Genomic DNA, 18,338 nt, shown 5'->3' on the forward strand with positions numbered 1-18,338 from the left:
TGGCCCAGTGCATCATGGGAACAGGGCAGACCAAACTACCAAGCCAATTCTTTTACTGGAAAGGAAACAAGCTTCCGGGGACCGGTTTCTGGCATTACAGCCGTCTTCGGCCCAGCTTGCTTGAATCCTGATGGTGCAGTGAGCAAGGGACTCATGTCTGAGCATACCCTTCCACGCTTATGGTGGACAAAACGATTCAGAAAAGGGGGTGGTGATGGACAGAGTATCTGAATTAAGCAGAGCACTCGTACCCAGTCAGCAGATCAGGGCTTGATCCATCACCGTTTTTTAGCTCACTGCACCATCCCAGCTCAAAACCTGGCTACATGCAAATTAGTCTGTCCCTGGCCCAGTGCATCATGGGAACAGGGCAGACCAAACTACCAAGCCAATTCTTTTACTGGAAAGGAAACAAGCTTCCGGGGACCGGTTTCTGGCATTACAGCCGTCTTCGGCCCAGCTTGCTTGAATCCTGATGGTGCAGTGAGCAAGGGACTCATGTCTGAGCATACCCTTCCACGCTTATGGTGGACAAAACGATTCAGAAAAGGGGGTGGCGATGTACAGAGTATCTGAATTAAGCAGAGCACTCGTACCCAGTCAGCAAATCAGGGCTTGATCCATCACCGTTTTTTAGCTCACTGCACCATCCCAGCTCAGAACCTGGCTACATGCAAATTAGTCTGTTCTGGCCCAGTGCATCATGGGAACAGGGCAGACCAAACTACCAAGCCAATTCTTTTACTTGAAAGGAAACAACCTTCCGGGGACCGGTTTCTGGCATTACAGCCGTCTTCGGCCCGGCTTGCTTGAATCCTGATGGTGCAGTGAGCAAGGAACTCATGTCTGAGCATACCCTTCCACGCTTATGGTGGACAAAATGATTCAGAAAAGGGGCTGGTGATGGACAGAGTATCTGAATTAAGCAGAGCACTCGTACCTAGTCAGCAGATCAAGGCTTGATCCATCACCGTTTTTTAGTTCACTGCACCATCCCAGCTCAGAACCTGGCTACATGCAAATTAGTCTGTCCCTGGCCCAGTGCATCATGGGAACAGGGCAGACCAAACTACCAAGCCAATTCTTTTACTGGAAAGGAAACAAGCTTCCGGGGACCGGTTTCTGGCATTACAGCCGTCTTCGGCCCGGCTTGCTTGAATCCTGATGGTGCAGTGAGCAAAGGACTCATGTCTGAGCATACCCTTCCACACTTATGATGGACAACACGATTCAGAAAAGGGGGTGGTGATGGACAGAGTATCTGAATTAAGCAGAGCACTCGTACCCAGTCAGCAGATCAGGGCTTGAGCCATCACCGTTTTTTAGCTCACTGCACCATCCCAGCTCAGAACCTGGCTACATGCAAATTAGTCTGTCCCTGGCCCAGGGCATAATGGGAACAGGGCAGACCAAACTACCAAGCCAATTCTTTTACTGGAAAGGAAACAAGCTTCCGGGGACCGGTTTCTGGCATTACAGCCGTCTTCGGCCCAGCTTGCTTGAATCCTGATGGTGCAGTGAGCAAGGGACTCATGTCTGAGCATACCCTTCCACGCTTATGGTGGACAAAACGATTCAGAAAAGGGGGTGGTGATGGACAGAGTATCTGAATTAAGCAGAGCACTCATACCCAATCAGCAGATCAGGGCTTGATCTATCACCGTTTTTTAGCTCAGTGCACTATCCCAGCTCAGAACCTGGCTATATGCAAATTAGTCTGTCCCTGGCCCAGTGCATCATGGGAACAGGGCAGACCAAACTACCAAGCCAATTCTTTTACTGGAAAGGAAACAATCTTCTGGGGACAGGTTTCTGGAATTACAGCCGTCTTCGGCCCGGCTTGCTTGAATCCTGATGGTGCAGTGAGCAAGGGACTCATGTCTGAGCATACCCTTCCACACTTATGGTGGACAACACGATTCAGAAAAGGGGGTGGTGATGGACAGAGTATCTGAATTAAGCAGAGCACTCGTACCCAGTCATCAGATCAGGGCTTGATCCATCACCGTATTTTAGCTCACTGCACCATCCCAGCTCAGAACCTGGCTACATGCAAATTAGTCTGTCCCTGGCCCAGTGCATCATGGGAACAGGGCAGACCAAACTACCAAGCCAATTCTTTTACTGGAAAGGAAACAAGCTTCCGGGGACCGGTTTCTGGCATTACAGCCGACTTCGGCCCAGCTTGCTTGAATCCTGATGGTGCAGTGAGCAAGGGACTCATGTCTGAGCATACCTTTCCTTGCTTATGGTGGACAAAACGATTCAGAAAAGGGGGTGGTGATGGACAGAGTATCTGAATTAAGCAGAGCACTCGTACCCAGTCAGCAGATCAGGGCTTTATCCCCCTTTTCTGAACCCCCTTTTCTGAATCCCGCTAAGGCCTTCCTGATCAAAAATGAGGCCCCAGGGTCCCGCTCCCCCGCCAGTTTAGCGAAGAAGCCTATCGCTGCCAAGGAGGCCCTAGCATAGGACACTGATTTGCCCTGATCCCGCAGAACCTGTAAGAAGGCGTACATTGTTTCAGTTGAAAAGATCCTAGCCTCTCCGGCTTGTTTCACAAATGATCTGTAAACATTAAACTGTGACTGATAGGCACGTTTGGTGCGGTCACACAGAGCGGCACCTACCAGCCCCGCTAAAGGGGGGCTCCAATTTTCCACAGTGACGTAGGGAACGTTGTCATGCGCTCTTCCGCCTGCGGGTGGAACCTCTGGAAGTCCTGCAACTTGGAACGAGACAAAGCGTCAGCAGCATGGTTATCAACACCAGGTATATGCGCAGCCTTCAAAGTCAAATTCAATTTCAAGCATGCCAACACCAACAACTTCAGCAACCTCAGCATGTGTGGGCAAGTCGCCCCTTGCCGATTGATAACCTGAACCACTGCCATGTTATCCGACCAGAAGGTGGCAACCCTGTCCCTGAAGCGCTCCGCCCAAACCGTAACTGCCACCCAGATGGGAAATAGCTCTAGAAAAGCTAAATTCTTAGTCAAGCCTGCTAAGTGCCACTCCGATGGCCAAACCGCCCCACACCAGGCAGGGCCCAAGATTGCCCCAAAACCAACACTTCCAGCTGAATCGGTGTATAATCCTTGCTCAACACTGGACACCGGCGGGGCGGGCCATACTACCTACCCGTTGAAATCCGCCAGGAAGTCTCGCCACACCTTGAGGTCCTCCTTAACCCCTGCTTTTAACCTCACCCGATGATGCTTCTGGGTAAGACCTACCATCGCTCTGTCTATAGACCTCGAGAAAGGGCGTCCCATGGGAATGATGCGCAAAGCAAAGTTTAGCTGACCCACAAGAACCTGTAACTGGTGCAAAGTCACCTTTGAACACGCCAGGGCTACCTCAATGGCTAGGGAAAAGGCCTTTACTTTATCCATCGGCAATCTACATTCCCCCGCTACTGTGTCAATTTCGATGCCCAGGAAGGACATGCACGTGTCGGGCCGACTGTCTTGCTCGGTGCCTGCGGCACCCCAAAATCCGTTAGCATTGCCACCAGCTGACTTAGGGCCAAAGCGCAGGCATTCGACAATGCGGGACCCATCACCATGAAATCATCTAAGTAATGCACCACGTCTGTACATCCTGACTTTTGCGAAAACACCCATTGCAGCATGGAACTAAAGGTCTCAAAGTACTTGCAGGAGACCGCACAACCCATAGGCATACATCTGTCGTAATAAAATTGCTGTTGGACCTGAAAGCCTAGCAAATGGTAATCCTCAGGGTGTACCGGTAACAAGCGGAATGCTGACTTAATGTCGGTTTTTGAAACAACGCCCCACGGCCTAGCTCCCTCACTTTCTGAACCGCGGCATCAAAGGACGAGTACGTCACTGAGCAGACTGCCGGGTCAATGGCATCGTTTACAGATGCACCCTTCGGTGCAGATAGGTTATGGATCATCCTGAATTGTCCCGGATCCTTCTTGGGCACTACTCCCAGAGGGGAGCACACATAGTTCTCCCAGGGAGGAGCCGGGAACGGGCCTGCTACTCGGCCTAAGGCCCGTTCTTTTTCCACCTTTGTGGCCACTACTGAGGGATGGGTTCTTGCTGAAACTTGGTTCCTACACTGAGTAATAGGTGGGACATGCGATGTTGGGATACGGAAACCACTGGAAAAACCCTCGAACAACATCCTAGCAGCTGCCCTGTCTGGGTACCTGTCCAACCAAAAAATCAGCTTCTCAATATCCACAGGAGTAGGCAGTTTAGACCCGGGGAGGCTTGATATCCTTAGAGGCATTACCCCCCCCGTTCTTTGGATTTCTTGTTGCACTTTGATTCGGGATGGGACGGGTGACCGCAGTAGGCGCATGCGTGCTTAAATTTGCACTGTCCGGGGGGCCATGTGCACCCTTTGCCATTGAATGCCCAGCATGTACCTTTCTTCTCGCCCGTCCCTTCCTGAGAAGTCCGAAAGGGCTGGCTAACCGGGTGTTCCCTAGTGCTCACGCTCTCTAACCAGGCATTGACCTCAACCTGATCCCAACAAATGGAGGGGTTTTCTTCCTTCGCCCAGCGAAACTCCCTATCATATGTCAACCAGGCTGAACCACCATGCGTGGCGTGAGCCTTCACAATCCTATTGGTATAAAACACCAGCGGAATCGCCAACTCTGGCCTTCTTTCCAACAACACTGTCATATAAACGTGAAAAACGCTCAACCAATTGGTAATCGTCTCCTCAATCCTAGGTCTACGGTCTCGGAAGGAGTGCTCTTTCCCCTCCCTGTCTTTGTAATCTTCCTCTCTTCTTTTTGGCCTGATAAGGGAGAATATGTCCACGTAGGCACCCTTCCAAATCTTCTCTCACATTTCAACACTCAAATGCGTAGCTAACATCCCCGACTGGGACAATACGTTCCCCTGACTAACCCCCACTTCGCTGCTCCTTGCTGTAGCGTCACCAGGCTTACCTCCTGTAGGTGTTACAGCTATCGCTGTCGCGGGGGGATGGGATCCAATCGCTACACTAGGCAACGCCTTGCGCGACTCGACTAATAGGGCCAACTGCCTCTGGATGTCCTGCAACTCGCCCTGTTCTGTGGCCAGAGGGGGCCCCCACGGTGCCGCCGCTCCAGCGCTCACTCTCTCCAATACTTTCTCCGGAGCTGATAATCGGCTCACTGATGTGGAAACCGACTCCAGCAAGCTATCTAACGGATCGCCCACGGCTGCCACTGCGGCCACCGGCTGCGGTGGGAGTGGGGCCGGGGGGACCGTAACTACTGTTCCCGGGCCTCCTGGGGCCAACGCCTTCAGCGCCTCCCTAATCTCGGACAACACTGAACCCACTGGGTCCACTGGCATGGGTACATTAGGAATGGGGACAGAAAGGTACACCTGCTCTGCATCTAACGGAGGCGTGGGGACGGGACCTACTGATCCCTCGTCCCGTTTCCCCCTGACAGGGCTAGGCCTACCCTTCCCGTGCCTGGCTCCCCCTTTCTTTTTAGGCTGTGCCTCGGGTTTCTTCTTTAATGGAGGCCCAGCGACCTTTGGTGGCACCCCCCTGCGCGGCCGCTCTACGACCTCGGGCTGATCCCCCTGAGAAGAGTCGCTCTCATCCCCGCTATCGGGAGCCTCCTTGCTCAACTTCTTCAGTAGTAACTTCATAATCTGTGCCAATTCAGGCTCAGAATCTTTCCGCTTTTGTCCTCCCTTTTTAGGCGCCATGCTAACTATCTCGCGCTTCGCACTACCTTGCTATAACACCTAGCGTGCCCCGCGTTCCCTGCTCCCGCACCCCTAAGCACCGTTCACGCCGCCCGGCAGGAGTACGCACCACGAGGAACCCCGCACACAGCCATAAGCCCCGTAAGGCAGCGACACTCCTATCCCCTCCGAGCACCCACCGTGACTCACGGCTGCCCACGTGGCCCTCCGAGGCACTCGACCCCTTTCCTGGCTACACGAACGATGCCCGATCCTTCTGCCTCTATAGTTTCAGAAAGCCGGCCCGGATCACGAGAATGGCCAGGTGCCGGCGTGAGCAGTCAGGTATCCAGGAGTGATAGCGGGAACAGAGACCCCAGTCACAGGGAGTTGACCCTAAATAGGCCCAGAGTCTCCACCCCCTGACCCTCGGGTCACGCGATATCGCCAGACCGGAAATGGGTCGGCCGGACGCCGATTGGGCCGTCCGCCCGACCAACCACCAGAGACCAGGAGCGGGCGGGGTCCGGAGAGGCCGGGTCCTAAGTGCGCGCGTCGTGATTCTCCGCGCTTGTCATATACAGAAAATACAAACTGGCAGTAAAATAACAAAATAAAATCAATGTATGGCTTTAATATTGATTGGCTAGAAGAAAAATCGTAATGTAAAATAGAGAAGGGCTAAATTATTCCTAGGCTGATAATCTCTGTCTATCTCAATCCAATGAATTCCATGGGAAGGGACGTACTCTTTGCTACTCATGGTGCAGAACTCAGTGGTTTGAAATTCAGTTGGATCCACACCTGCAGTTTTGTAGTTGCCCTTACATTGCTCTTCATAGCCCTCATAAGGCACCAAAGTACATTAGCAGGTCGGTAAAATTATACACGTAGCAGAATGTTATGTTAAAAGACTGTTAAATTACAGTGTGTCATATGTTGGAATCAATTTGGTGTCCAGCGTAATAACCAGAGTGGTGTTCTCATCCTGACACCAGTCACTGTGCCTATAGATCTTGTGCAGCAAAGAGGACTGAGAGATAGGATATGTGTACTTTAAATTAATTTATTGGTGTGCCTCATTGCAAGGGTGTTGGGTTCTGAGAGTGGCTTTCCATGAGACATGAAAGCCTCTACTGTGAAGAATGTGATATCATGGCGTCCGTCTTCAGTAATGTCTACAGCCCTAGTGGCAGCAGCAACAAGCAGTCCCGGCCACTCGCTGTTCTTCTTGATGTACTAGTCTGCTTGTCCATTGGATTCTGTTGCTCCTTTCCACCTAGATTAAGTCTCGGCTGACTGACTTCAGCACAAGTACTACCTAATACACCACTGATACCAGGTCTGACTGCTACCATCTTTTTCCACAGCGCCATATCCAGCCTCCATATCCCACTCAGTGTTTATCAAATTGGCCACATTTATAGGTAAGGGGTAGCAGCAGCTTTATCAGTAAATTTTGTGACCGCCAGGGTGGCGGTCACATCCTAATTGCACAGGAGGGAACTCCGCAGGCCATGCGGAGGTTCCCTCCTCCTCTATGGTCGCGAACGGACTCAAGTCCGTGCGCGATCATAATGACCCCCTAATATTGGCATTAGAGTAGGCTTCATTATACCTTTCCCTTCCATTGAAAACCAATTTCCAATGGTATAAATTCCATTTCAAAACCTTTTCAAAACATTTGCATTTCCAGTTCATGTAATTCAGGGTCTACGTTTGCAATGTTGTTTGCAAATCCTTCTGTCTCCTTGCTTTCATCAGGTTTGTACGAGCAGCAGCGAGCTAGTTTATGCATTTTGCAAACTCCATCTTTTTTTAGGAACAAAATATCTAGTGCAAGTCGGTCCTAAAGCACCATGGGCCATATAGCACCTAACTCAGTATTAATTACAAGCAAAGCTCCAGGTGTGATTGTTGCCATTTTGTCAACAACAGTGCCTAGCCTTCTATTCTTTTCATCATTTAATATGTCACCTATGGGTGGAATGATTGCACCAAATAAGTCTCCCACTAATTTCGCTCCAGTTTCAGCATTTCGTTTCTGTCTATGTCCTGGTGTCAATGTCAGCGCATCTAAGCATTGTACATGGTATAGTTTAGGAATTAGTACACCAAAATAAGAAATACCTTCCCAAGTTATCATTAACAAGAAATAAGCATTCTGCCCACAAATTTAGTAAGTACCAGGGTTCATATCTTCTTCTCCTTGCAAAATTTGCAATGTCCGTCCTGTCAATTCAAATGTGTGCTCACGGCTACTAACTCTTACATGTCTGTCTCATTTGCGTGTTTTCGTTCTGGAAAAGCAAAATTTTCCTTTGGGTTGGCTAAGTAATCTTACATTTTGGAAACCATTTTCTTCCTAAATTCATAATATTCCATTTTCCAAAAATGTTCAAAACATCATTTTTCTTATTGTTAATTCATGTTAAGTTTATGTATCTTTCGTCTGAAGCCATTATGAATATTTCTGGTCACATTAAGTGTGGTAAATGTTAAGGCTTAACGCTATATGTAGGTCTGTGTGGGAAGAAGTAATACCAAGCTGTATCCATTCCCTTTGCTTGCAGATACAAAGTTATATTGTCTATTAAAGGCACTCTAGAGACTATTAGATCAGAGTTGCAATAGAAATATTCATAGTGTCCTTATCTTTACACAAATGACAGTAGGATGCGGCATGAAATAGCATAGGATAAAGGAATGTGGTGATTATGTCAGAGCCTGGAGGCTGACCGCATGGCCTGAACATGGCAGCTGGCATGCTGTGACACTGCTTCAATACAGTAGCCAGCTTCCGGGCAGCAGCACATTACCCCTTGAGGCAATGTAACTACCCTAGGCCTGGGTGTGAAATTACGCTCCGCAGAGCAGAAAGCTTTGCGACCACATTCATGATAGAAAGAGCCCATAGAACATTAGGCCCCCATCCACTGCCTGGGGCCCATCCTTGTACTAATTTCTAATGATGTTTAGAATCATGAAGTTTTATGATGTATTTTTTTCTTTTTATTTCGATGACTTAATGTATGATGTGAGTTGTTTCCTACTTGTGAATGATCATATTGATCGAATAAACTTCTACTACTACTACATAATCTATGATTAGGGCATGAATTAAAAAACAAAAGCAAGACAAAACTGCACACCATAAAAATGTGTGCTCTGTGCAATACACATAAAGCATTGGTTACAGTGGGCTACATCTATGGAGAACCACATGCCCGAGCTTTTGCACTTTATAGGATCAGTACCAATGCTTTTTGTTAAAAAAGACAGACAATAATCCATGAATGGTTAATACCAACCTCGAAGGGCCCATGGCTGAAAGCAAATGAAGGCGGGGTCTCTTTTGCCATGAAGCCTAGGGATGTACACAGAGCTAACGAATGAACTACCCTTCCAACCAGGCTACCTATCTACCAGTGTGTGTAACCGATTAATTAGTAAGTGGAAGCGCTCCTTGGGAGCCAGTGCAGGCTTTAATTGATGGAGTCAGTGCTTGAAAAAGAAAATAGTTGTGCAGGTACCCTTTACCAGAGCGGGGCCGACTTTAGGGTGGTGCGACGCATGTGGCTGACCTGGAGGGAAATGCACAGACCTCGGGGGCAGGGGGGCATTGGGGGGCGCTGTGTTTAGCAATAACCTATGATTTAAAAGCACCTGCTGCAGCATTCCTTGCTCGTCCAGCTTTCAGGCAGCAATACAAGTGGCATGATAACTCTTGTGATTAATGTTCCTGCTAGAGAGAGAGATATCTGAGTGTTGTCTAGTAGCAGTTTTGACTCACCTTACAGTAGCACAGAGGTTAATATGCCTGCTGCAAAGAACAGATCTGTATTTTATATGGATAGTTGTGTGGATTAACATAATAAAGCACACAACAGCTGATCTAGGTCAAGCACCTCAATTCCACTAGTTACATATGTCAACAGACCAGTGCAACAACTCCCAGCATCCGCTGTCGAAAGATGCCAAATTGGTAAGAAAGTCCACAAGAAAGGAAGGTGCACTTCTAATTGGAGTCAAACAGGAAACGCACTTGTAGTCCAAAAAAGTTCTTCTTTTTATGCAGATTTGTTATGTTAAAACCGGCACATAGCCAACGCGTTTCATTCCCTAGTGCCACGCAAACTTCGTCAGGGCTGTAACAATTTCTAAAAGATATTTTACACATAAATATACATATATATATATATATATATATATATATATATATATATATATCCATTAAAATTCTACAATTAACAAAATTATAAACAATAGAGCACATTTGAAAAAGAAAACAATGAAACATTGAAGAATGAAAATGACTCAGGACCAATAAAAAATTGAAACAAACAAGTCAACAAGGAAATAAATAAAAATAAATTCTACACACAACATTAACAAATATAAATTTCTTTAATAGAAATACGTGAAACCATACAGTTGGTCAATAGGGGGCAAAAGTGGTGATACAATAGATAGTTATAAGGTAGGAGGAAACGACGTCACCACACGGAGAAACCCTTAGGCTTAATCGTGATACATAGACAGACATTAATTTTAAAATAACTGTGCCACCATAGAAAAGTCTAGACACAAAAGACCGAAGTATCAAAGTGTGTATACATCTCAATGCGTAAGGTATAATGAGTGAAGACAGAGCATAGGCCAGAGATCAATGACCTTGCAACAGTGACCCAAAGCTTCTAAATAGAGCAAGAATTGCAATGTTGGTAATGTCAAACCATCATTGAAAAGGGGTCAATGATACCGAAAGAATAAAGATATTCCAGATTAGAAACCTCAGTGGTGAACTAGAGAAAAACGCACAATAATGTTAGGAGGCTTCTCACCTTACTAGGAATGTCAGAAACTTTCTGAAACACCACAATATTTCAAATTCGATCTTTTAGAGTGCATATAAACACTAATATGAATGATTCAAATCAGTCGGTCCACCGAGGTGTTCCGTGAATGAGACAGAAATACACAGAAAGTACAAGAAAAAGCAAGAAAAACAATCCTGACTTGGCAAAGGTTTGAACCATAGAGAATCAAAGACAAGCTCACGTCTAGTGACATTATTATAAGATAGTATAGTTATGTAGCAGAGGTTTGAACCATTAATAATCATCAAAGCCCAGCTTGCGTCAAATGACAGCAATATTAAATAATAAGGTCGCGTGGCAACCTCGATCTATAAACAGTAAATATTTAGACAAAACAATAAATGATAGCAGTGGCCATTGTTCAAAGGAATAGGGCTAATGTGGCATATATGGTCCGGTTTACAGCCATGTCTCACCTGGATAATCTACCAGTCGCACAAATATTCATAATGATTCAAGCAATGTATCCAAGTGAGCAGGTTTGCATAAGACCTGAAGTAGTTTCTGAAAGATCAAAGGGAGTAAATGGACATAAGTAAAAATTAAACCAACATACTTGTCTAGAGTGTAGGGTATTTGTTGGACTTGGCCCTTTTTGCAGGGTCATCCCTGAACTTTTCGCCTTCCTCCTGTATTTTGTCTCACCTGTTTTTGTTGGTTTTATGACTCAAGGCACTTTACCACTGCTGATCAGTGCTAAAGTGCATATGCCTTCCCTGTTGTAAATTGGTGTATGGATTAGTGATTCCATGATTGGATGGTTTGGTTTACCTGTCAGACCCTAGTACAGTGCACCAGGAGTGTTCAGGACTTGCAAACCAAATGCTGGTGGTGGGCTTACGGCACTGGTTGTGCAACCCACAGAAGCAGCCTATAAAAGTGTGTCTAAGGCTTGCCATTGCAGAGCCTGTGTGCAGTCTGGTCCTACCATGCTGACTAGGCAAGTGCACCCACTTGCCAGTCCCTAAACCTTCCCTTTTCTTCATATCAGACACCCCTATGGTAGGCCCAAGGGCAAGGTGCATTGTAAGTTTAAGGTAGGACAAGCCGTGATGTGTATGGCATGTCCTAATAGTGAATTACAGCCATTTTCGTTTTTCACTATTGCAAGGCTACCTATTCCCCATAGGCCAGAATGGGCAGTTTGATTATTACATCTTATAATCCTAACTGACTCAGGGAACGAGGTAGAAATGCGAGTTTAGTATGCCTGAACTCAGAATGATAAACTACATCTTTTAGTGAAGTTGGTTTTAACATTCTGTGTTTGAAAATACCACTTTTAGAAGGTAGGTAATTTCTTGCCTAACTATCCGAGTCTTCCCCTGCTAGGTTGTGTATTCCTTGTCTGGAGTTTGAATGACAGGGGCTGGGCGATTCCAGGACACAGGGTGAGTCAGCACAGGGCTGAATAGAGAGATCTACATGCAGATGGGTGGGAGTAGTTGCACCTGGGACCTGAATAGGGCTGTGTCTGCCTTCCACAATGCCAGCTTCACCCCCTGTGGTGAGTCTGATGTCCCTGCCCTGCACTGTGAAATGAAAGAAGGAGTCATGTAGACAGAGTGCGCCAGGACTGACCAGAACTGGTTTGGACTAGGCAAAGGCCTCTCTGCCTTCAGAGTATAAAAGAGGGGACCCAAATCCCAGACCTTTACATCACTTTTGGGAAACACGAAGAAACCTTTGCTGAGGAGCGGAACCAGAGAGAATGAGGAGAGACTATTTCTAAGCTGAAGTGCTTCTTGGGGGATTGGCCTGCAGTGGTTGCCTGACTGCCAAAGAAAGGAGAGAGGAACTTTGTGTGTACTTTTATCAACTTGTAAGGATCTCCAAGGGCTTGAGAAAAGACCTTGCCTCCTGCTGAAGTCTCAGGGACAACAGACTTCACCCCCCAGTTCCCCAAGAGTTTTTTGGAAGTGCCTGCAGCTGTGTTGGGCTTTCTGAGGAACTTTGTGTCCCAAGGAGCTGGAAGCGCGACTCACAAGCAAGAAGTGTGATGCTGAACTGCTACTGTCGCTTCACAACGAAAAAAGCGCCTCGCATCTCCGGAGAAGAGGATCGACGTCGCCGAAGATGCCGCCGCATTACCAGGAAGCGTGTTGCAAGCCTGTCACGGCCCAGAAGAACCACTGACTCACCTCAGGGCCACCAAAGCACCTCGCATTGCCGGAGAAGAGGATCGGCATCGCATCAGACGCCGCCGCATCACCGGGAAGCGTGTCGCAGGGCCTCTTTGTGGCTCGCATCGTTGTAAAAGCACCACGCATCGCCGGAGAAGAGGATCAACGTCGCATCAGACGCTGCCGCATCACCAGCAAGAGTATCGCAGGGCCTGTCGCGACTCACATCATTATCAACGCGCCTTGCATCATCGGAGAAGAGGATCAACGTCGCAGCAGATGCCACAGCATCACCGAGAAGCGGGTCGCAGGGCCTCTCTGGGTCCGCACCGTGTTGCATCACAAGGAAGATGCCATCTTTGTTTTCATCGCACCGGATCATCGTTGCATCATGGCGTTGCGAGCCGCATCGCCACGGAAGCACAGTAAGAAACCGGCACATCACCGTCCCCTACGCAGCAGTAGTGAACCGATGCGTCACCTTCCTTGCAACACTTTAGTTGTAATGCGTTACACATCCTTAAGGTACATTGACTCAAAGTCTCGCATTTTAAGATCTAAAGGGAACTAAGCTAATTCTACCACTTTCAAGTACAGTATTGTGGATGTTTGTCATTTGTGGTCTTGTGTTAAACATATTTAAAGAATACTTATTTTTCATAAACAACCTGTGCGGTGTCCATCTGTAGTGTTGTCACTGGGTTACTGTATTTGTTCACAAATGCTTTACACACTGCCTCTGAGATAAGTCTGTCTGCTCATGCCAAGCTACCAAGGGGGTGAGCAGGGGTGATTTTAGGAGTGTACCCCCTTACCCTGACTAGAAGTAAGGGTCCCTATTTGTCAAAGGTACCTACCTCTGCCAACTAGAGACCCCCAAATCTAACAGTATTAAACGGAGCAAGGGTAGTACTAAAGATAAGTGAACATCAGACGTACAAATTCTCACTTTAATAAACTGAAAATCTGCATCCAAAGTAGGTCACAAAGTTAGAACAATGATTCACAATTGTGAAGGCACACAGGTATACATAAAGCCCACTCTCAATATCTGAAATAAAAGAAAGCAATTGAGCATATCCGAGGTATCCAGTAAGGGACATCTCCGGAATAGACAGATAACGATTTAACCCACACCTAAACAGTAAAAAACTTTAAGTGGTTGTATTACTCATTTAAAAAGGAGAATTAAGGTGTTCAAGAACAATTGAATCATAAAGCTACAGTCAAAAACTCTAGAAGCCCGAAAAGTGACAGACAACCATAAGAGCAAAATATGTGAAAAACACACCAATTGCGCTGCTGATTTAATTACTCTATGAAAACCGGTACCAGCTCTTCATTGAGAGCTAGCGTAATGATGTAGCAATTGAGACTATAACTGTCGAGGCAATACCACGCCCAAACGCCAAAACCTAAAATTGCATACTGGTTAGAGACTCCCAGTCGAGAAATCTTAGTCCATTTACAAAAACTACCACCCATCAGTAAAAGATGTGTGCGCATATCTTAAAGCACACCAAGTGCATCATGTGCACCAACCATAGCGTACTGAAAAACAATGATATCCCGTGCCCATAATGCATACAGCTAGACCATTCGGCTTAAAAGATGTGCAGGAAAGCTTGATGACGTAGGGGCAGTGTTTTCCTAAGAAACATGGAAAAAGGACCAACGGAGGGTTGACTAACGGTTCCCATAGCATGGCGGCCATATTATAGTGTATAGATATTATATCTGCCCTCATGAGGACAATATAATTGATTAAATCTTTAAGGGGTCAAACCAGTCCCATTAAGATTACAGTATAAATCGTAAGCAGGAAAACAGGAAATAATCCAATCGTCCAGCATACCGAGTGTTGATAAGTACTTGGAGAGTGGGCCAAGATTTCCCATAGTTTGTCGGCCATGTTGGATAGTGTGGAGGTTCTATTGGCGCTCATGAAACCAATGTATAACATTAGATTGTAAATAGACATGCTGACCTAGTTGAGGTATAAGTTGTAAATTCTATTCTTGAACAGGGAGACAGGGAATTATCCCATTACGCACTATTCTGAAGACTAGTATGTCTTTAACCCGAAATGGTTGCCCAAGTGCCCCCTCACAATGGAGCAGTATATCCACCTAATATATATGTGGTTCGGTCAATATAATTGAAAAGTGTGTAAAAAACATAGCGCATGACTATTCACATGCGGGGAAGTCGCAGTTAGTGTATATTTACAAACAGACAAGCAGAAAAGTATACTGAACCACAGGGCTAAATAGACAACAAGGTGGATGTGCTGTATTAGCCACTAAGATGTTTTAAAGGGGTAATAGTGCCAGATAAGAATAATCAGGCAAATAAGCGCCTAAGTAGATGGAATAAACAAGGGCCACAGCATATCATTTGGCGAAAGTATCATCTCAAAGCTAAATATCATTGCACAGTAACACGGACCAAGCTGTTCACAGGTCCCAGACACCACAAAGCAAAGAGTGATAAGAAGTGAGTTAACAAGTAAAGTCAAGAATAAAAGAAGGGGGGAAACATTATTAAGCAAAACAAGGGGTATTACAAGATTGTTCATTTGTAACCATATGAATCATACAGAGCTACTCAGTCCATTGGACGCATTTAACTACAGCATCAGTACAATGGTCCTCAAACACACTTTTTTCTACATCTCTATCCGAGGAAGTAATGAAATTCCCTATCGGTATTGTGGCCCATTTGGGTAGCCTTCAAATGACAAATCCATTTTGCCTCCTTCTGCCTGACCTGTAACTCTCGATCACCACCACTTGCCCGAGGGGGTGCCTGGTCGATACCATGAAACCAGAAGGAGTTATCTTCCGGATGTGCTCCCATGTAATGTTCACTTATGGGATAACAGCTGACCCCATTGAGTATTGCCCAGCGATGTTCCAGGATTCGAGCCTTCAGAGGACGTACTGTGCTTCCCACATAAATAAGGTTGCACTTGCAGCTCAACACATATTTTACAAGTGTTGTATTGCAATTGAGGAAATGTGCAATCTTCAAGTGTGTTTCCTGTTTGACTCCAATTTGAAGTGCACCTTCCTTAGTTGCGTGGATTGGTAAAGCCAGCCTTTAGCAGAGGAGTTGGCCTAACGGCTAGGGCGGTCGACCTCGTATCTGGGAAACTGGGTTCGAGTCTCGGCAATGATGCTGAACATCCTGTGATTCTGGGCAAATCACTTAATCTCCTCATGCCTAACAAAAAGGAATGTGTCCTCATGCAAAGCAACTGGTCCTATGTAAAGGCTCTGATACCTGATTCGGGTCAAGTTCGCGCTATATAAAACTCTGTAAAAAAAAAAAGCCTTTACCGGCACTTAAAAAATGAAATGTATCTGAGAGAGGGGCTATGGAGAGATGAGGGGCTCTTTTGCCGGGTGGTAGGGAGGGAATCTGAGGAGGAGGTCATGTGGTAAGGGGGGGCAGAAAGATTGTCACACCCGGCACCTCTAGTCTAAAACCGGCCCTCTACCAGCGTACCTATTTGCTTCTGAGAAGTGCAGATACTCCCCTATTAAAAGTATTGCACCACTGCGCAGAAGGGCAGGTACTCTCCCTCTAAAAATGAAGTGTAGGTACTCACTACCTGACAGTACAGGGCCATTTAAAACAAGTGTTGGAGTCACTAAAAGCTTCATATTGACATTGTTTTCTTTTTGTGAGGTATCATAAAGGTATTACCTGCTGAGTTATGTGGAGTGCCCTTTTAATGGGCACATAAAAAAATATTTGCACAAGGTAGTCTGACGGCGTATTAGTAAAATATATATTTTAAAAACGCTTGTTTTTTCTGAAACACTTTTTCCACATTTTGAAGCAGCCTATCCTGGAAAGGGGCGACCAATCGGTCCCCCCGAACGTATGGCAGAGTACCACGATCCCCCCGGGAAGCCATCTTGGGCGGGAGGCGAGTCTCGGCTGGTATGCCCGAAGCGGCGTAGCCGGGGCGCGCCTTTTCCCGCCCTAGAGTGGGTTGGCCTAGACACTGACGCGGCTGGACACGCCCTAAGGGCAGGCAGGGGCGGGTTTTTCGCCCGCCCTGAAGACGGATAAAAGGAGGAACGAGACCAGAAAGTATCCTCTTGTTCCTGTGCTCTGAAGCTGCACCTCCTCGCTGCACGTGAGCTCGAGACGGAACGAAGAGCCAATTTTGACCCACCCACCAGCCCCTGAAGACAGCGAGTGGTTTTGAATAAAGTTTGATGGATAAGTCTGAGTTTCGTTTGCAGGTTGTGGTATTATCGTGAAGAATTTGAGTATGCAATAAAGAATGATCGATTTGTGTTATGTTTTGCAAATAAAGTAATGGTGCTTTAGTGTTCATCAGTAAGCATGCTTTGAATAAAGTCGTTGTTGATACGGTCTGTTATATTTAGTCGTTAGGTATTTAGTTATCATTGTCGTATTTATTTGTCGGGCGGTAAGGTCATGATCGGTGAGCACTAATTGGAAGATCCCTATGAGTGGGCGTCACCCATTACGGATGGGGGCGCTCGGGGGAGGTGGCCATTGGCCCCTCAACGGGGAGGCGGTCCCTTCTAAGGATGGGTCGCCGAAAGGAAAGGGAAGGCGGTCAAGGCCCCTTCATGGGTAGGAGGGGTTACAGCCCCCTCCTGGGGAATTTCCCGGGGCCAGGACGTCTGCGACGGCAGATGTGGTAAGTTGTGTGGGGTTTGGGGGGGGGTCTACGCTACCTTCTAGATACCTCACACGAGTCCTCGTACGACCTTTAAGTGGCGTCGAGTTTTATTGGGGCCCCCGTCAAGTCAAGGGAAATTGGTAGTTGCACTTGAGGTATGCCTCCGTGCCGCCCTTCTCAAGTGAGGGGGATATGTCTGGGTTAGGGATCTTGACACCGGTTACGACCTTGCCGTTGGCCCTTAAACGTTAGGATGTACAATTTCAAAAGTTAAGTAAATGTTTGGTAGGATGTTAGTTCGGCTAGGAGAACCTTTGTATTAGAGGATATGTTAAGGTTAGCCAAACATCGCAATGTGGTAATGAAATTGTACATAATATGAAACTATTGATTTAATGTTTTAATTTTGTTTCATATTTTAATAAATACGGCCCGGGAGGGTCACTCCCTCCCGTCTCCAAAAACTTCAGAACTGTTTCCGGTTTCCCATCCTTGGGGATTGTGTTGAGAAGGGGTGGCGGGTATCTCAGCCATATATACAGTGTGTAATGCAGTTGCATAATAATGGCAAGCATATTCACGCTGCTTTCTGTCAAAGGTTGCTACCTCGTAGCACTATAAACAAGTCACTATTCCCCACGGAGCCACCGAGAATTCAAATCTAAGACTCTTTGGTCCCAAACAAACAGACATCTGCATTAATCGCATACATGATTCGCGGTGTAGTGCTTTTCCTATTTGCTGTGGTTTAACCTGCATTTATTTTTCATTTAAGGTGTGTACCTTATTTCACAGGCACTTTCTCGAACGCGAAAGATAAACAAAACAGTCACTGAATATTTTGTTATTGTTAGCCATGTCGTTGTCACCGCCCACTCACTGACCCCTCTAGCATTGCACAAAGAATCACAGTTCCGGTACTTTTTCACACTTCAACTGCTGACCAAAAATGCAACCTTTGCTTTGTAAAGAGATGCCCCACCCTCCCC

At 46.7% G+C, this 18,338-nt stretch overlaps 1 protein-coding gene across 1 annotated transcript in view; it reads left to right on the forward strand.

The window, feature by feature from the left end:
* Positions 1 to 18,338, forward strand: part of LOC147724345 (uncharacterized) — a 2,209,372-nt gene that overhangs the window by 2,170,383 nt on the left and 20,651 nt on the right. The gene's annotated exons all lie outside the window — the stretch shown is intronic.

Source organism: Lissotriton vulgaris, chromosome 4_1, assembly GCF_964263255.1.
Source record: "Lissotriton vulgaris chromosome 4_1, aLisVul1.2, whole genome shotgun sequence".
NCBI classification, from domain to species: Eukaryota; Metazoa; Chordata; class Amphibia; order Caudata; family Salamandridae; genus Lissotriton; species Lissotriton vulgaris.